Source organism: Felis catus, chromosome D1 (genome assembly GCF_018350175.1).
Source record: "Felis catus isolate Fca126 chromosome D1, F.catus_Fca126_mat1.0, whole genome shotgun sequence".
NCBI lineage: Eukaryota > Metazoa > Chordata > Mammalia > Carnivora > Felidae > Felis > Felis catus.
Genome location: NC_058377.1, coordinates 19308155 through 19329162, shown reverse-complemented (window position 1 = coordinate 19329162; position 21008 = coordinate 19308155). Strand labels below are relative to the sequence as shown.

Sequence of the window (21008 nt, the reverse complement as noted above, 5' to 3'; positions counted from 1 at the left end):
TTCTTTTTTCTTTTCTTTTCTTTTCTTTTCTTTTCTTTTCTTTTCTTTTCTTTTCTTTTCTTTTCTTTTCTTTTCTTTTCTTCTTTCCTTTCCTTTCCTTTCCTTTCCTTTTCTTTTTTCTTTTTTCACCCCTCTCCTTTCGTTTCTTTTCTTTTCTTTCTTTCTCAGCAGAAGTAAATGATATCCCCTTCCCATCTTGGGGGATGATTCAGAAAAGCAATCGAATTAGAAAGGGCTTCTTCACTGGTGTTCCTGTCTTGGGTTAAAAATATCTGAAGCTGATTTGTGCGTGCTTATTCTCAACACTGTAATATTTTAATGTGTATCTGCATTTGTTCAAGTAATTTGTAGTGATTGTTCTTCTGCAGAATAAATACTATATATCTGGCTGATTGGTTGTCATTAGGATGAATTTGTCCCGGCACTTGCACGGATGTCTTCTTTGAGGATTTTTGCGCACATTTGCTGCTCATCAAAGGGAAGGCTAGAAGGACTTTGGAAGGAGGGTGTGGTCGGGCTGATTCAGCTTCCTTCCAGGCCCATCCCTGACTTCTCTCTGCTCCTCCCTCTCCCCATCTCCTACCCCGGCTCCACGCATCCTTCCTGAGCCAGCTGTCAAGGAAATGGCATATACCTTTCTTTTCTATCACCGCCTGTGTTAGACGGCTAGGTAGGCGACCGGTCCCTGCAAACAAACTCACTGCATTTGTTATCTGAGCGTATTTTTCCAAAGCAAGACAGACACCGGGCTATTGAATCTACTCCCTAAGCTCCTCTCACCCTGGGATTCTTAGCCAACACAGTAATAACAATAATAATACTGTGCTTAGAAACTCTCCAACACATTTCCTCTCTGAGAGTCTTACAGATGTTAACTAATTAATTTTCACAACGCTCCGTACGAGAGAGGTAAATATTATTAACCAGGATGGAATATACATATGTACATACGCGAAGGACAGCAAAACAGTTCACTTGCGTATCATGGTTCACTTGATATAGTAACTGGTATTTTTAAAACACCCATCATAGATACAATAATTAGAGATGTGCTTTTGTTAACAAAGCCACTACCCACTTCTAGCGTACCCTTGGGTACTAAATAATTACCCACTTTGTGTGGTTATCTAGCTCACTAATTACCCACAGAAATTGGGGTCAGGCGTTAACTGCTTGAAGTAAGGATCCTCCAAAGACGTCGCTGAGTTGTGTAGAGAACACGATGTGTTCGTAGCAAAACTTTCGTAACTCATACATTTGTATATCTTTGTAAGCAGAGTGAATACAGACAGGGGCGGACTCGCTGGGCGTGTGACAAACCGCGCTGAACTGCGGCTGCACACAGAGAGAGGTTTAGGGGAGTCTCAGAATTCCATTCTCTGCTTACCTTTCCTTTCTGAAGATGGGGGCACTGACATGATTCCCATAATCTGGCCTTCGTGTGCAAGCACACTGAGACAATTGACGACTCTGGTTAGGAATGATTCATCTTGGCGTTACAGGGAGGCACCCAGTGAGTCAAAGATTTTTTTCTTTGACAGCTCCACCCTTTATGATTATTCTAGCATGTCTTTTTTTCTCATCAGTCTAGTGCAAACACACTATTAGCCAAATCTGAAAAAGATTCTAACCCAGTCCCCAAGCCTGCCAACCATGTCTTTCTCCTTCCCAATAACGACACACACACACACACACACAAAGTATTAAAGGGAATCCAATGCTATGATTGTAAGTCTGTCTGGTTTTTTTTTTTTTTTTTGCCTCTGTTTGTTCTCCCCCCCCCACCTCTCCCCTCCCCTCCCTTCCCCTCCTCTCCTCTCTTCTCCTTTCCCTTCTTCCTCTCTCTGGGTCTCCTCATGTGTGCTTTTTCTTCTCCTTTTCCTTGGCATCCAGCTGCGTTCCTGCAGGTCTCCCAGTGAGAGACAAAGCACAATGTCTGAGTTGAGCACAAAGAAGCCACCTTTAAAAAACATCGACTTAGAGGAAACCTGTGTCCTCAGATATCTCCCTCCCTTCCCTGCTATTTACGGAACCCAGCGTTATACTTAACACAGCACTGCCTGTTGTCTGCATGATTCCGGCCAGCAAACTCGGGTGGAGATGGCAATATACCCACTGTGTGTGTAGATAGGTAGAGACCCCGATTTTCAGGAGCTACCTGCTTTCCAGGATCGATGTGTAGCCGAGCTCCGAAAACGCGTGCCACCAGAAATGATGGGAGACACTCCCCTACTCAACTCAAGATGTCTTTCATTTTTATCTTCTGCCACTTTTTTGTCATCTGAATTATTGCTTATCATTACCAAGGGGCTGTAGGCTGATCAGTGGAGTGTGCGTGGATCTGATGGACATTGGAGGAGAAATACTTCAGAAAGAAGGACAATGTCTGCGGTAGAAGTAAAGGGGTAGGAGAAGCCACAGTGAGTGATGAGTCCATTGCAGAAGCCAAGTGGTAAATCAGTGCATATGGCAAAGATAGTCAAGGAGCAAAGCCTGCCGCTGGAAGGAAAGAGATTTTTAGCGTTGTCGTCATCTCATGCCTGAATAGAGTGCGTATTTTAAATAGGGCTTGGAATCTCTGCTCTTCGTGCCTCTAAACGCCGACTGCAAGGAAGTATTTGGGGGCTGTTGACTTTCTGTCCGTAAAGAAAACCCAGCAAGGCTCACAGAATTCTCCACCTGCACGCATACAGGCATAGGTGCCCTAAATGCCCGGTGGGATGCGGAACCATTAGGCGGAGAACTGCGCCCTGGTCTCCTCTTCTTCGCTCCTTTCTCTCCCCCCCCTCCACTCCTCCCCTTTCTTTTACCCCTTCTAGAAAACGTGATACCTGATCTCTGGGTCTAGCAGGCTGAGGGGTTGTTTTTTTTTCTTTTTTTTTTTTTTTTCCTGTATTCGTATAATACAATGTCTGGCCTTCCCCCTGACCTGCTGGTGTATTTTTGGTCTCATTAGCAGTCAGGGAGATGCCTTAGTGCATCCGGGGCTGCGAGTCAGGGATGAGACACTACAACGGAGAGAGAGAGAGCGAGCGAGCGCGAGAGGATATTAGAAGGGAGGCTTGTCTCCAAGATATGGAAGGAAGTGAGAAATGACAGGACCGCAAGCTTTGTATGTAGGAGCCTGGCAGGGCGGGGGAGCGGCGGGGAAAGCCAAGTGGATTCTCAGAAAAGGAGGGAAGCCGTAGATAGAGCTAACGGTGATTAGAGGGGGGATATTGATTCCTTATTCTGCCAGAGATTTAAGCAGGCATGCGAGGAATCTGAACCATGGTTGGCAAAAGGAGCCTCTGTAACCAGACACTCGGGCTTTCCAGGAGCCCAGGGAGAGAGCTGAGAAGAAAGGGGGCAGTGTGGTCTAGGAAAATTCAACTTGTCGCTGATTTGTGCCTGATGCTTGCTGTCCGTCAGCAGCCTCCCTTACAATCTTTTTTTCTCTCTCTCTCTCCCTTTTTTTTCTTGCCTTCTCCTTCTTCACTGAAGCCTAGGGGAGCCAGCAAAGATTAAATGTGCTTTCTCAAAGGCGGCCACTTCACGCTGCTATGTCGAAAAGGCCATTATTATTATTATTTTTAATAGTAAAAGAAAAAGGGAGAGAGAGGTTGAGACAGGGAGAGAGAAGCAAGGTAGGTTGATGACGGACTAGCCTTTCTGAGAGGAAAAGGAAAGTGAGAGAGAAAGGAGAGACCCTGAACTGAACGGAGGATTGTGCCTGCGAAGAACCTACAGAGGTGAGAAAAAAAAAAGTTGTCTTGGAGATGGGGGGGTGGGGGATGCTGAGTAGACCCTGTACAGAGGGAAAAGAGGCATCATTTAGCTGTCTTGCTGTTATGATTCTATTTTGGAAGAGTGGGGGAGAAGAGGGGAGAGCCTGGAGTTTTAACGGTTTCTAGTTGCATATGGAAACATCTACCAAATATTTAGCATTTTTACTAAGTGCCCGGGGCCCCTCCAGTGTCTTCCTTGGAGGGGGCTGCTTTGTCATTCTCTTTGACTAGCCAGCCATCTACCTTGCTTAGGCTGGAATAAAGGAAAAAAAAAAAAAAGAGGAAGGAAGGAAGGGAGGGAGGGAGGAAGGGAGGAAGGAGAGAAAGAGAAAGAAAGAAAGAGAGAAAGAAAGAAAGAAAGAAAGAAAGAAAGAAAGAAAGAAAGAAAGAAAGAAAGAGAAAGAAAGAAAGGGAGAAACACAAGGAGGAAGAAAAATTTTAAGAGTCTTTCCACCCACTTCCCCTCCCTTTCCTTTCGGTTTTGGAGGCGGCACAAGAACCCCTGGCTTGGGGAAAACTCAGCTTCCAGGCAGATGGGAACAAGCGACTATCTCTCAGGTACAGAACCAGTAGCTTCTGCGACAAGAGAAGGCAATTATGCTTCTGATTCCTCTGAAATATTGGCAAGAGGCTCCAAAGGTTCCGCGGCGGCGGGAGTGGGGCGGGGGAGACGGATCTCCCCAGCCTGCACCCACCCCTTCCCCACCTCGCCTCCCAAATGACAGCCTGGTGCTGGCTCTGGGTGATTTGGCCTTGGCCTCAGCCAAGCAGCTGATGAAGACGAGGCCCCCGTTTGCAGGACTGGCAAAGTGCACGCTAAAGAAAGAAGCAAGGAATTTTTTAAAAGCAGCTCTTGGGAGGTTTCTCATTCTTAAAAAAAAAAAAAAAGAGAGAGAGAGAGAGAGGGAATTAAAAACGTTTTTTTTTCACTGAATATTTTCAAAATTTGATCAGTCCCAGTCCCTCCCTCCACTTGCACCAAATTGCCTTTTTTTTCTCCCTCGTCAAAGCATGAGCTACAGAGTTACAGTCTCGAGATTTGGTGTATCGCTTCCTGCCCCCGCCTCCCTCCCCGCCCCGATGTCGGTCCTCTGTTGAAACACCTCGCCCAGGCTAGCGCACTGCGAGCTCCCATTTACCCCCCTTGCTCGGAATGGTGTTGCACGAGAGCTGCAGCCCTGCTCCGCTTCCAATGGGTGAGTTTAAAACGCTATTCGTATTTGTACTTCCACGGCCTCCAAGCCCTGTGCCTCGGGTCTTCTCCCTCCGAAAACCTGATTTTCTATGATTTTGCATGCGGCATGCTTGCCCAGGGGGAAAGAGATGCCTCCTATTTTCTTTACCGTCATTTGTGCTAGTTGTAAGTTAAAAGCTCCAAAAGGACATTTGATCCTTCTTTTAGACCTTGGTTTTGAAGACAGGGGCGTTCCTGGGTCTATGCATATGATTTTCCTTGTAAAACTGGATTGCCCAAAGCGTCAAAGAGTTTTTTTTGTTTTGTTTTGTTTTTTTTCTCTGATATGCTCGCGATCGTATGTTCAGGTACGTATATGTGTCCACAGAGAGTGCGTGTGTGCGTATGAATGTATCGTATTTACGTGGGCTCTAAATTTTGTGACCTGAGGAAGCTTCGAGAGTGAGGGAATACCCTGCCACCTGTTTGTGGCCTTTTTGGTCATGAACCTGGAACAGAACCTGGCTGTGGTTCTTGCTTTGCCTTGCTTTGTCTCAAGAAAGAACAATTTTCCTGCGCTCCTCTCAATCCCTGAGACCCTAACTTGTGATGTTTACCGTTTAAATCCACGGGTTAGGCTCTTGGGAGCTGTGAGTCGTGCTTGTGCATCCTGGAAATTGGGTGGAACTTCTTTCTTTAAAGCAAAAACAAAAGAAAAGAAAGTTTGTCTGAACTGACGGAGCACGGCTCAGAGGTTTTCATTGTTAGATGGGGTCAGGTGAGCCGAAAGTGGCCGCTCTCCTGGATTTCTGGTGAAGGAGGTATACATTCTGTTAGAGGAGCGTGTTGGCTGCTGTGCGTACGAATGTGTATCACTGATGCCCAAGGCTTGGGGAACTCATCTACCGTGGTCTGTTTCTTGAGAGCAACACGCAGTACTATCCGAGCGTAACAAGAACAGCTCAGTACCTGGTGCTTGACCTCAGAACATAGCAGCTGAAGTCCCAGCATGCCCCGTGCCTCCAACTTTGAAACTCAACAGTTAATCTGAAAATCACGTCCAATTGAAACGGGCATGTGGACATGTTACACACTCAGTCCTCACACGTATGTGTCACATATACGGCCGGACAGTGAGCACACAGACGCAGATGGGGGCAAACCAGGAGTTTGGGCTAAAATAGTAGTAGGCTAAAAATTCGACTCTTGCTACATACGCTACAGGGAGGATGAAATTGATGGTGTTCATGAAGATTACATCTGTGGTACTTTGCGAGATTTTAAAAATAAGAGAGACAGAGCCTGCGTGCTTGGCGTCCGTTTTAAAATGTTACGCGCTGTGAGTTCAAGGGTAATAGGCGTTGGAAATATATTTTCTGAATATATGAAAGCAAAGAAATAGCAGCATGCGCACAATATGCAATTATTGTATCTTTTAGGAGTAATCAAGGGGTGGAAAAATTTATCAGGATTTAAATGTAATCCAACAAAGTTACTTATAACACCAAACTGTACCTTTAAAATAATCTTAAGGTAATTTGTTAGCATTACCTCGTCTGCAGTTTTCAGAAAAACGGAACTTTCTGTGACAGAATAATTTTAGTGCTTTAGATCTATCTCCTAGTTGAAGAAGAGAAACATTAACTTACCTTTTCTTTGTTGTGAAAAACTCCCATATACAATTTTATTTAGACAGTTTTGGTATTCGTGGGCCAACACTTGTCTTGTATTTTTGGGAAACACCTAAATCACCCCTGACTTCAAATGCTTTCTTCTTTTAAAGACTTTGTATTGGCTGTAACCTCATTTTATACGTGTAGTCGAAGGTTAAGGAAACTGTTCTTTTCCTGTGTGTGTGTGTGTGTGTGTGTGTGTGTGTGTGTGTATGTATGGGGTTTTTTTTTTTTTTGAGTGTTTATTGCAATTTCAGTCATTGACTCCAAACCGTAGTCAAGAAACCATTTTGTATCAGAAAACTGAATCGAGAAAATGAAGCGTGCAACAATTGCACTACGTCTTTTGTTGCGACCTCTCGTGCAGTTGTACTATTTAAATATTACTTTCCAGCCTTGGGGAGCCTGAATGGGCTTCAGAGAAAAGAGTTATTTGATTTTCAAGTCACCTTCGGTTTCTCCACAATGGATTAATGATTTTTTCCCCATCGTAAGCTGGTGTGTATGCATAGGTATTTGGAAATTATGGAAAGGGATCTATTTAACTTAAACTTATGGATCTATATTACCACATGATGCATATCAAATATTTGCAAAACATTTGGTGCTTTACTAAGTCAAAATCTATCTGCAGTCAGTTCTAAAAAGATAGACTCGTGGGCCAATAAAAACATGCTGGATATCATTCTTCTATGATTTTAAATGGGAACAGGATAGTAATTTAATACAAGTGATACAGTTTGTATTCCAAGGCTCTCTTTTGGTTTTTGTTTTTTTTTTTTTTTAACATGTTTTCAAGTGGATTGCTCATGCCCTGAGGTTGCCATCACAACTGATCACACGGGCATTTAGCAATGCACAACGACGCACAGGATTTTGAATTTCAGCAGGGGACTGCTCGAGTGTAAGGGCAGGTTTCTCAACACCCCTTCTTCCTCACCGAGCCCATCAGCGAAGTTCAGTGAAATGAATAACATAATTGGTGGTTGGTTCAATCACTACCAGTCTAGACTAGCCCAGACGCATCAATTAGAGAGCGCTGTCTTTTAAAGGGGGAGTGCAACCGAAACAGGCCGGGCATTATTGATACCGATCTTTAAAAGTGCAAATCCAGCTTGGCAGATAAAAAAAAAAAAAATAAGGCGGGGAATTGGGGGGGGGGGCGGTTTGCGTTGCAGGAAGAAAAGAAAAAGACGTGAAGTGGAGCTTTCGGACACAGAAGGACAGGAAGCTTGAGAGAAAAGGAGTGGATAATGAGTGAAATGCAATGCAACACCTCGTTGGAACACACAGTTACAATTCAGTTCACAGGGCATCCTGGTTCACCATATTTTTAACTAGATTCTCCCCCTCCTCCTTTTTTTATTCCTTTTTTTTTTTTTTTTTTTGCCTCTGTTTCCAAAGAAATGCCAGCTCTACACCAAGGCAGTTGGAAATTTAACAGCTTTAGGAAGCTCTACTGAGAAGAAGGCCAAGTAATACGAACCAGCCAAAACTCCTTTTGCAACATTTTTCCCCAAAAGAAAAACACACAAGATGTTTATTTTTGAGTCTCTAATTCTACCTTTAAAAAAAAAAAAGAAAAATCAACTGTACTAACGACCAGACTCATTTTAAATCCTGCACCTGGGAACTGATTTTATGGGCAAGACACCTTTAGGTAAACAGCTCATAGTTTTCTGTTGAATACAGTAAAATGATGAAGAATGTAACAAAAGGCTTTGGTAATTTGGTGGTTGGTGGGGGGGGGTTGATGGATAAATACCAGATGATTTAGAAAGCGTTAGGAACACATCAAGCCCCAGGGAAAGAAAATGTTTGATTGGTATTAATTAAAACACTGCTAATATATTCTAATAAAATCAAATTTAACATTCTAAACTAATCCGCTTGGTATGTCAAAGGAAAAGAAAAGTATTATCTTATTTGCATCTCTGCCATCCAAACGCATTTGCTCATTCAGCAGAATTAATTTTTATCACCAGCCTGTTTAATCTCCTCACAGATTTAGTCAAACTTATTCTTTCAAACTAAAAGGGATCAGGGGAGGGAATCCATGGAAGGTATTGGGAAGACTAGCGACTGTATTTAGTACTGGCTTTATATTTTACCGCGTCCTTTCCTCTTCATTCCCTGTACTGGGGTGTGGAGGAACCCACGATGCTGCAGGGTGGGGAGGGGGGGTGAGGGATGGTTAATTTTCCTCCCTTTCTCTTCTACCTACTGGGTTATTGGGGAATTTCAGTTGCCAGATTATTTGAGTGGCATTTATTTCCACGACCGATGTTGCTCCGTTGATTAAGATCTCATTTATTTCTAATTTCAGAATCTATTTTGTTACAAATTCGTGATGCGTTGGGGGGGGGGAGGGGGGTTGGAGAAAAGGCTTTTGCACTACATGCCAATTTCCTCTTCTCAATTCTTTGCAACTGTAGTCCTCCTAGGAGAAAGTGGGGAGGTGGATGTAAAATTCTATTTACTAAGAGCTGAGTTCTTTGTTTCCTTTTTAAGTCGGAATGTCTGCAGCAAAATGTATATTTTCTGAAATGGCGAGTTTTGTGCTCTTGATTGTTAAACTCTCACAATGGATAAAACTGTCCCCAAATGACATCACGGCCAAAATGTTTCTCCTCTCATTAGCCTCTCATGACTACGATATCCTATGGAAAGATGTGCCCAACACAAAAAAATGAATGGGCCGTAAATATGGAGGGCCGCGTTGGCGTCTTTCAAAAGTGGGGGATTTTGCCCACTTATCAAGGGGATGGAAACTACCAGACGACAGTCCTGATGATGCTGCCTTTTTTGCTCCATTGCCTTTTTCAGTTCTTCAACGCAAAAGAGCAGTCGCAGTTCGGTTTCACATGTATTGTTCTATAATCCAGGCAATAAATGCTAATTAGTAATGCTCAAGGATCCGACCATTCAGAGTAATTATCATAATTTACTTCTTCCTTGTTAAAGACATTCCTTGCTGATTAAAAAAAAAAAAAAAAGATTAAATCGTTTTACCATTGCACTGCAGTGGAAATGCAGTGGGGAGAGGTCCAAGGTATAGTAATATCATCCTGGCTGCGTTTGAAGTCGCCGACATGTGCCTTTTAACTTATTCCAAACGGAATTGCAACTTAATTGCTAAAAAGAGATTCATGTAAATGCATAAAGTTTTGCATGGGCACCAGGAACGTATGATTTTATTTTACAAACCCCAGGCTCCTCCTTCCCGGCCCACCCCCTTTCTAAAACCACTTACTGAGTAGAACAAAGGAAACTGGTTAACTATAGAGGCATCATTAAGTGTGAACAGCAGTAGCATGATAAAGTATGTGATATGACAACATATTTCATTGCACAAAAGTGCAGATAATTAAATAATTCAATAGTAACCCTGACTAATTAGCAGAAAGATCTTCAAGGAGGAATCAAGAAAATGGATCCAATCAACTCGAATAATACGCTCCACTCTCCAAGATCACAAATATATATTTGGTTATTCGATAATCGATTGATTCATACAGAAAGATGAGGACAAAAGCCTGTTCCTCAAAATGGAGCTTTGATCTGGCCTCCTTTTTCGGACAGATTAATCGTATGTTCTATAAGAGTGGAATTTAACGGAGGGCCCTCTGTTTCCAATCAAAGATATAATCCGCTATTCAGTTGCCTATTTCTCTTTTATCAGGTGCTCTAAAAAATCGTCAGCCCCTTAGCTTTTTGTATCACTGCCTCAGACTCTACATGGGAAGCCTCCCCCACGTTTTGTAATGAGGATTGTGTTTAAGTTTGTTTCTTCTTGCTGGAAGCAAATAAGGATCCTATGCACAGAAGGCAGAGGATAAATAACCATGCTGAATATTATGTTTGGTGGAATCTCCCCCCTCCCTTGCCTAATCTATCAAGGTAATATTCCCAGTTTCATTGTTCATTGGTCCTTTCAGGGAGAGCTTCAGCTTTTACTTGAGGGTTGTAAGCACATTAGAGGAATCATTCTCTCTGGATACTATGGAGAAGGAGCCACCTGCAAGATGTTGATGCTGTTATTGAAATCTCAAGTGGAGTCAGCTTTCAAAAAATTAGATATTAGATACATCCGATATAATTTGCAATGTGTAATTATACTAATGTGCATATAGTTGTGTGTGGCTTTACATGTTGCCTACTTGAGATTCCCGCCTCCCCCCCCCCCCTCCCTTGGGTATTGCTCATCATTTGAAATGGCTCCTGACTAGAATGTTCTTAAAATCAGCTTTAAAAAAAATTCCTCGCTAATTGATCTAAGAGAAAAAGGGCTCCACGGTCTGTGTTCCCATGCAAGAATGAATGGATGTGTGTGACCTTGATGTTGGAAAGTAATGGTCTCTAAGAGGGTTATCATTGTGGACATTGGGACTAGTTGTAAAATATTTGCTACTCTTTACTGATTTACTCTTCATCCAGACTGGGGACAATTTGTGAAGTGAATGGAGAATATTAGAATGGTAAATCTTACTCGTAGGAAATCCATTTCCTTTACTGGGATGAGATAAAATGCCAGGGAAATGGCTTTAGGCAGAGGTAATAATTTGTTGATTTAATCAGAGTAACCAAAATCATAACGATAATAACTTCTTTTCCATTTTTCCTCCATTTTGCATGGCACACGATGAATAACTAAAACTCTGCCTTCGGTCATTTATGCACTAACCTCAACTTCCCTTTTGGTGTCTCGACGTGGTCTTCTGTTGGACTGAACACCCCCTCCCCACCAAGGAGCTGACCCTCGAAGATCTAGCCATTAAGGAAAAAGCCAGACAGTGCAACAGTGAGTTTGGTCAGCCTGGTGCGAGGCACTTGCTCTACGCTCCGTAGGTGAAGGTGCTCTTGATGCAAATTTGGAGAATCATTACCATCAGATCACGGAGGGACCCTGAGCGAGGCTACGCAGACGTCCCGATTTATGCTTGTATGTTCGGGAGACAAAAAGGAGTCCGAGGGAGGCTCATGTTGAGATGATACAAGAGATTACTCATTCCAATTAAGTAGGCAGAGGCCCCAAAGAAGGCTGATTTGTTAAACATTTGACTCATACTGGACACCAAAATACGGTGGCTCATATTTTTATACCATTTGTTCCTCAACAGTCATTTTAATAATGGGGCCCATATCATGAAGGAGGCGCTCTGCATGGGCCATATCTATGCAACACCAAAGCGATGCGTTGTTTTACTTCTCGTGTGCTCACGTATACAAGGACTTGCCCTTATTAGCTACCCCCAAAACTGTGCCAAGCGTCCGTCTTGACTCTAATAGCATTTTAATGTATTCACAAGTGAGTCCTGCACACGTGTGTCAGGGGCTTTGCGACCCCCGTCCCCAACGATGTTCACAAAACACTGAGTTCTAAAATACAGACCTCTGTAAGATACATTTTCAATTACTCTTCCGGGATCAGTTGCTGCATGCTTGCTCAGCACAGAAAAATACCTGTTAACAATATGTCATACAGGGTTATATTTCAGGTTTTAGGGAAAAAAAATATCGTCCCTGCTATCTAGAGACCCATCGTCAACATATCCAAAGTGTTCAGGGCAGATATGTGGCAGTATATCAGTGATACGTGTTAGTGTATCTCTTTTGCCGTGCCTAACTCATTATGCACCTTCATTGTGCTGGCATAATGAAAAGGCTGACAGTAAGGGCTTTCGTTACATCAAAATCCACCTGCAAAGTATATTTCATTCATAATAACTTTTGCAGAATAAGAGAAACACGAATACAGCTCTTCCCGAATATCCTTATCTGCAAAACGAGTGGGTTGGATGAGTCGGTCTCTAAATGTTTTTGCAGCCTTAAGGATTTTTGAAGTTGCTCTGAAGTATAGAAATAGAAAAACCATTCCAGGACCCTGGAATCCAGAGTCTGTTTTTACCAACAGTTGTCCTTTAAAGTTATATTTGATTCCACCTCCAGGTACTTTATTTACTAACATCTTTTGCCTTGCTGCTAAAACAGTAAAGTCTGAAGTTCATTTTCAGGAAGGGCAGAGACAAAAAAGAGGAACAGCTGAAGAATGAAAAAAGCTACACAGTGGGAGAAGGAAATTCTTGATCTGACTTCTAAGCCCATGTCCTTCAGCATTAACACAGAAGAAACCCAGACAAGCACCTGTCTTTCTATTTTAAGACCATAGTCTTTGGTCCTTCTGCCTTCATTTAATTTCTTGCAGCATGGTTTTGTTTTGCCCCATTGGGTTGACGGCTTTGAGTTTCACATTTCCCTTTCCATTCGATTTATCTGAATCATGTTAATATTCCCTTCAAAACCCACAAAGTCACATTAACACGCCACGTTTCCCAAATTAAGTCTTAACATGTTCAGGACCTCCTGAAAATTGCCCTGCCCTATTTTCTAGAGCCACTCCGGATGTATAATCTCTCCTTGAATTAAGCAAGCCTGCTCTTCCTGGCTTCCCAGTCTTTGAATGAGCTCGCACACTGCTATTCCTCCCCGCACACTCTGCTCTCCACCACTGGTACCTTTCAGCAACCTTTCTCTTCTTTCTTTCTTTCTTTCCTTCTTTCTTTCTTTCTTTCTTTCTTTCTTTCTTTCTTTCTTTCTCTCCCTCCCTCCACCCTTTTTCTCTCTCTCTCCTTTCCTTCCTTCCCTCCTTCCTTCCTTCCTTCCTTCCTTCCTTCCTTCCTCCCTCCCTCCCTCCCTCCCTCCCTTCCTTCTTCAGTCTCTCCCTTCCTCCCTCCCTTTTGTTCTTCCTTTCCTCCTTTCTTTCAGTGGGCACCGTATGTCGTGCTCTGAGCCAGGCACTAGAAATACAAACACAAGAAACTGACATTAACTCCTAACAATTTCAGTGACTTCATTCACCCCTGCGTTGCTAAGCACTTCTGTATCCACAATTATTTTATTTTGCCTTTGGTCTTTAGATTTATTTGAATTTGTCCTTAATGTCCTGTGTTCTTTTGTTGTTTTCCTACGTGTCCTATTTCAGTAAGTTGCCTGTTGGATAACCCTGAAGCTTTTCTGACGGAGCTTTTTCTCCCAGAGTGATTAGCGTGGGGTGCTCACACGCTCAAGCAATGCTGTTGCTTGACTGGTCCTTGAGCGACGTGAAGAGCGAGAAAGTGCTACGTCTTTCTGGTGATGCAGCATTTCACGTGGAGTTAGAAATAGCACGGCCCCCAAAGTATCGTTACGTTTACTTATTTTTATCGAAGAGTCAATGTGATAACTTTCTGTGACATGTTCTGTTATTTTTTTAGTTGTGTCGATGTTCCTTTCAGCTGGTCCTATAGCCCCCCTCCTCAGGAAGGTCTCCCCAGGGCAAGGACAAAAACTTCAGAGACACAGCTGCACTGATGGACGCTCAAGCCAACAATGGAGTTGAAACAAAGAAAGAGATCACCTGAAGACACCTTCCCTGCTAAGCAGCACACCCCAAATGGCGCAGTTGCAGGCAATAGAACTCTCAGAACAGGAGACCATGTTTTCAAGAACCAGACAAAATTTAACAGTGACATCTAGATTTCTAAAGAGCCAAGGACTTTCCCTTCCTCGTGTGTATTCCTCTGTTTGTATTTAAATTCAGTGTGACATTCATTTCTAAAATATTTTCCCGGGATGAGTATGCTCGTGAAGGCATTGATGGTTTTACAACAGAAAATTGCACACAGGTGTTCACGGGGTAAGGAACAACATTAGTGCTATAAGAACATCGATTTTTAGCCACACACCGTTTGATCTTAAGAGTGACCTGAAGGAACATAAAGTACTTTCGAAATACCAAAGTAGTCAGAGGCAATCCAAAGGATAACATAGTGGACATTATCCCACCTGACACAGACCAGTCAACCATTCTTTTAATCCAGCAAAATAGGTTCGCTGAGACATGATCCCTGCCTCTAAAGAGTTTAAATTTAATGAGACCGAGAAACACAAACTTTTGAAAAGATAGTAACCAATCAGGTGCATCGATGTTAAGACCACAGTAAAACTCAAGAGATAATAAGCAAAGAGTTCAGAGGAGGTCACCATAATCTGGGCAAACCTGGCCTGTTTAGGGAAGAAAGTTTCCAAAGGAGGAAAACACAAGATGAATCTTAAAGGATAGTAAGATTTAGGGGCACCTGGTTGGCTCCGTTGGTAGAGCATGCGACCCTTAATCTCAGGGTTGTGAGTTCAAGCCCCACATTGGGCGTGGAGCCTACTTACAAAAAAAGGGGGGAGAGGTATTAAATATTTAGATGAATGGAAAGGAAAGAGAGAGTAGATTGCTTTAAATGAATGCAATGTGAGCAAAGCCATGGAGGAAGGAATCTATGTGGTGAATATTGGGAATTATGAGTATACGTGTCTAGTTGACATTGAATGCCAGCATACATAGACATATACGGTAAGGACTTCGCACACACACGTCCCCTCTCCCACCTTGGGTGTCACCTAGAAATACCATCTTATTTTCCACAAAAGCAAGTGGGAGTGATTGGTGGTAATATGAGAACTTACGATTTTTCTTTTCACTTAATAACAATTAGTATTTATCGAGGTCTTAATGTATGTTAAGCATTTGACGTATGAACTCGCTTAAGCCTACAGCTCAGAACAGCCCTGCAAGATAGGTACGATTATCCCTGTTTGGAAGCTAACAGTTAATGAGATTAAGTAACTTGCCAAACTGCCACGCACAGGGTCCGCACTCAGAATTGTGACCTTAAATCTCATGATCTGAAGCACGAAGTCCCAATATTGTGATCAGTGTTGCAGTGTTACCACTTCCGTATTCCCCGATAGTTCTTTATGGTGAACAAATGGCTATGACATTCAGTTATCCCCTCAAATTTTTCAGTTTTCTGCTTAAATGACATTAGAACGATCGAAAGACTTTTCATGGGAGAAAACTGACAGAATTGGGGAAGAGAGCTTCTCAGCATTTTAGGGTGTTGTTTGTTTTTTTGCCAGACGTTGAGGAAACGGTTCGCCTTGTTCTGCACAAAATCTAAAATTCCTGAGGATTAATAAAGGAGGGGGGAAACTCAAAGGTCATCTGTTGCAACATGCTTTTCTACAGACGGCAAATCAAAGTGTGAGTGGCTTACAGGAAGCTCACACATTTGAGTGTGGCAGAGCTAGGTCCAGAAACCAGGCTGTCCAGTCTCCTCTCCGAGGCTCTTGAACTACCCCACCCTGCCTACATGAAGCATGAACTTGAATTTGATCAAGGAAAGTGTTCTGTCTGGGTGATCGGGGGGGGGGGGGGGGGGGGGGAGGGGGGACTGCGCCTAGCAGGTTGTTTCCATTTTGCACCTGTTTCGCTTCCCACCTCAACGTGAAAACTAGCCAGTTATGAACTGACATCTTCTGATGTAGACATTGTCAATGGTCCACCCCCAAAGAACACATAATGGATCAAATTATGTGCACCATGTCTCCAATGCTATTCTTAAGTTATTTGGAATTCTTAGTTCACCTAAACCAATCGGGTCTTCTGATGAGCATTTCCCGATTTTATGCGCAGTATGTATTTGTCAGTGCTTCTGCATGAATATTTATACACGACTGTTTCAATAGTCCTTATGTTTTTGAAAATATCAATGGTTATTTGCTATTTTAATCCTCACTTATCCATGTAACTAACTCAAGAATACTTCAGCCATAAAAAGCTAGAAGTGAGGAAATCTCACTCTTTTTCACCGGATCCTTCGCATTTAATTGGCATTTAGTAATGATTAATAAAGTGGTCAGCTGGATGACACAGTTCCCAAATGCAATTCTGTCTCGAAGGAGTCCGTTAAACTGCATCTACTTAAGGACACACATCTAGACATTTGGAAGCACCTGAATATTTGTGGTAAATTTCCACTTCAAAATCTGGCATTGCCAGACCTAGACCTCCTTGTGGCTCAGGCCGTCCCGTTTTCAAAATGATGATTATTGGCCCTGTCTCACACAGTTCTCATTAAGTGAGTAGCCAAGCACAAAATGTGACTTTGTTGACATTTTCTGAGACTTTGTCGTGTGTCCCTTGAATCCCCAAATAAAAGCAACGTTGCATCAACTGTGAACTTGTGTTGATTTCTTGGAAGAGCGTGCTCTCATAATTTGTCTGTTTTCACTAGTGTTTATCAAAGCTAGTTTCAGGATCCACGAGGAGCAATTAATCTGATGCGATGGGAAAACGTAAATTTAGAGACCGTTGCTAACAATCCCATATTGCCTTTCAATAAACAGCCCTGTCATCTACCCAGGTCAGAAAGCAAGGTGTGGTCCTTGTCTTTTCTCCTTTCAACTGCCACGGCTAATCAATCAGGAAAGACACGTACCTTTTCTCTTCTTCTGTTTCCAAGTCCGTCTGCTTCTCTTCATCTTCTGCGCGACTGTAGTTAAGACAGCTCTCGTGTTTCACCTGGACGATGGCGGCATGCCTCCAGTTTTTCCCTCCACACCGCCAAGCAGCCGCCAGGGAAATCTCTCTACATGACAAATATGGTCATATCACGCCACGGTTTCAAACTTTTCACGGCCTTCCCACTGCCCTTGGAATAGCGTGATACCTAAAGCCCTTCATGTTCTAGATCCTGGCCCCAACATTCCTCTCTGAACTCACTGAGTGACTGTCTCCCACTACTGGTCTAGGTTCCTTGCCATGCCTCTTTGCCGTTTCTTAACATTCTCTTTACCTTCAGGGCTTTCTCAGACACCTAAACCTTCTGCGTAGTACTTTTTCCGCTACCCTTTCCAGAGCCATCTCTTGTCCTGCTGGTCTCGTTCTGGAGGTCATTTCTTCTTGGAAGTTTCCACCCCTGTCATCCACTCCCCTGACCCAGGATGAGCTTCCTCAGGTAGGAGATTTCATAGCATTCTGTGCTCACTTCACCCAGATTATGATCATTTATGTGCCAGTCTCCTCCCTTTGGATGTGAAATTCTAGACCTGCCTTGTTGGGTAGTTGGATACGGTAGCCGCTTGCCACATGTGGGCTACATCAATTTAAATGAACTAGTATTGAAGAAAATGCAAAGTTAAAAATTCGGTTTCTCAGTTGCACTGGCCATATCTCAAGTGCTCGATAGTCAGATGTGGCCAGTGGCTACCCTGTTGAGTAGCACATATACAACAGTTCAATCATTGATAAAGTTCTATTGGACAGTATGGTTCTGAAAGACAAGTATTGGGTTTTGTTTGTCATTTCATCGCCTAGACTTGCAGCCTTTTTAAACTTGTATTTGTTTAGGGGCGCCTGGTTGGCTCAGTAGGTTGAGCGTCTAACCTAGGCTCAGGTCATGATCTCGCAGTTCGTGAGTTCCAACCCCGTGTCAGGCTCTGTGCTGACAGCTCAGAGCCTGGAGCCTGCTTCGGATTCTGTGTCTCCCTTTCTCTCTGCCCTTCCCCCCCCACCCCACCCCCCCGCCTCTGTCTCTGTCTCTGTCTCTCTCTTTCTCAAAAATAAATAAACGTTAAAAAAAAACAACTTGAATTTGTTTAAAATTCATCTGAACCACAGAGCAGAAAATTGAGTGACTGTTTTTTCCCCAATTTTCCCAAGGATGATATGTAACTAAAATGATACTATATGCATAGGAGGGAAATTAATTCATGACATGTTAAGACGCCCAGGATATAGAGATTTAATTCTAGCATAAAATCCTCGAGGAAGTTGACGACGGGCTATCCTAGTGCGTGGCGCAATGTAAGTACTTCATAAATATCTGCTGAATGAATGCATGACACATTTGGATTCTTAGGCATCTCATCTTCCTCATTTTCACCTAGCTGCATGGACTCATGTAAGAGACACGTCTTTAGATTCCGGAGGGCCACTTCTCAGGAGGATGTGGTGATAGATGAGGTCCTCACTTTCATCTCAAGGATAGTTGAACTGTAGCAGGGCCATGGGATTGCCCGTTATTTCGCTTTCCTTCATTGTTTACACTGGCAACCAGTAGTAAAGAATTGAGTTCCTAGTCAGTGAATAAGATCAAAGTGAAAATGATCAAAGTAGATACCAGATTTGATAAGCCCTCTTTCTCTTAGGGATTGGCCAAAGGGCACAAAAAATGTTGATCCTTTCCTGAGCACCTACTATGTCTGAGACATTTTGTGAGGTCCTGAGGATGCAGGAAGTGACAAGACAGACACCGTTCCTATGCTCAGAGTGAAGCATTAACGTTATTTCAGTTCCTCTCCCTGCCTTGTACCCAAAGCAGGAGTTCTCAACATTGACTGCGTATTGTAACCACCTGAGGGGTTCAAAAAATACTGATACCGGGGGCGCCTGGGTGGCGCAGTCGGTTAAGCGTCCGACTTCAGCCAGGTCACGATCTCGTGGTCCGTGAGTTCGAGCCCCGCATCAGGCTCTGGGCTAATGGCTCGGAGCCTGGAGCCTGTTTCTGATTCTGTGTCTCCCTCTCTCTCTGCCCCTCCCCCGTTCATGCTCTGTCTCTCTCTGTCCCAAAAATAAATAAAAAACGTTGAAAAAAAAATTAAAAAAAAAATACCGATACCAGCGTCTTTCCCCCAAAAGGCTCTGAAATAACTGGTGTGGGGATGGCCTGGGAACCGGGAATTTCGTAAAGCTTCCCGGGTGACTGTCAAGTGCAACCAAAGTTGAGAACTATTGATTTATCGGGACATAATCTTGGAGGGAGCTCAGAGATTAAGAGCTTTTGGTATTGATAATTGATAGCCTATTTGAATCAAAAAGGGAAACTGTAAAGTCTTCTGCCTAACATATCTACATTCTACCTTTTATTCCTCAGAATAGAAGCTGGTACTTAAGAGTCACTAAGTTGTCTGGGTCAAACAGCCAGTTTATGACTTAGGTAAGACCCGATCCGTGCTCTTTGATAACACCATGCTCTTTCCGCTCCGCTGAGCTCTCTCAGGGAAACAGAAAATATCATCATCTTCAAGTCAAGAGACAACCAGCATCCACCACGGCCATAATTTTTTAAAGCAAGAATTGGAGTTGGACCAATTTGAATCCCATGGACTCACAGCTTTCTGCTCATCAAAAGTCAGCACCATAGATTCATTTTGTTAGAGTGCAACATCTTTTGGGGGGGGGGAAACATACAACATTCTATATATAATTGTAAAGAGAGAGTTCAGGTTCCCAGGGGCCATAACCACAGTCTCACAAATTCCGAAAATCAATATGCATGCGTTCAACTCCACATGTAACCAGGAAAGACATTTTGCCTTTAAACTTGAACTACTTAATGGCAAAAATGGTAGTAGGAGGAGAAAATAAGAGTGCATTGTGCTCCCACATTGTCTGTCTCCACCCACCTTGTCACAGGACATTCCACTGAGTTGAACGTTTCACAGCACAGGTAAAAACTTCCAGTCCGTCCCCATGAAAAAAGCTGACTTCAAGAAATAAGTACCATTAAAAAAAAAGTTACCCCTCTTAGCTACCACCCGGTTTTAGATTCGGCTCCCAGATCAAGAGAATCCAGGAACCAGAGTCCCCTCTTCTTCGTCCGTGGAAGACCACAGAGTGAAAAATGTGCCTTTCCATTTTTTAGGGTTGTCAAAATAAAACTCACGTTCCCATACATCCTTCGAAACATATTTCAGTGTTTGAGAGCCTACACAGTTGGGAAATTCTCTTTTATTTCGATCCCAAATCCCTCACGCTGTAGTTTAATCCCATTTTCTGTTGTTCCCTGTGGAGAGAAAGAACAGCTGGTCTCCGTTCTCTCTAAACTCAATTCCTTCAAGTCCTTAAAGACACCTACCACCCAGCCTTCTCTTCTCTGGAATAAATAATAACAGTTCCCATCAGGAAAATGTCTCTCTTGGATTGTGCATATTCGCTGCCATATCACATATATTCATGCTTCTCACATAATGTTCATAACCAAAACAAGCCAAGGCCAAGAGCAGAAACAAGCTAATGTATCATTGTTTTCATGAATGAAGTTACAGATCCAATAATAGATGCTGAATACATAGCTGTGAACGATAATCTTCCAATAATTATGTGCCCAAATTATCATAATTTCTTTTAGAAAGTATTGGCGATCTGTTGCTTTTGGAGAGGTGAATTCAAAATTCGGTGATTAGGTTTCAATTTCTTTCATGCAAGTTCTCCCCATGCCCTGCAATGGAATATTCCATTCAGCATTCCACAGCAGGAGCCACCATTGCTTTGACAAAAATAGATACAGTATTGGAACGTTCAGTCAATGGAGTAATCCAATTGTCTGAACATTCTTTTCTGCTTTGTCATTTACATTTTAATAAATCCCAGAATATGTCAAGCCGTGTCGAGTTGTACCAAGTGTAGCTAATAACATGCAGTTACCAGATGCAATGAGGAAATCGTAACATGCAAGTCCTGAAATGCATCAACATTTGGTTTGTGTATATTTTTAGGTTCCGACATTTAAATAGGGACAC

General features: G+C 42.9%; 1 long non-coding RNA gene across 1 annotated transcript; it reads left to right on the top strand.

Annotated features, from left to right (window-relative positions):
* Window positions 1–1876: 1876 nt before the first annotated feature.
* Window positions 1877–16666, top strand: LOC102899325. Its single transcript, XR_002736122.2, has 3 exons — window positions 1877–3731; window positions 4778–4963; window positions 13868–16666. It is a non-coding gene; the product is annotated as an uncharacterized LOC102899325 (long non-coding RNA).
* The last annotated feature ends 4342 nt before the right edge of the window (window positions 16667–21008 follow it).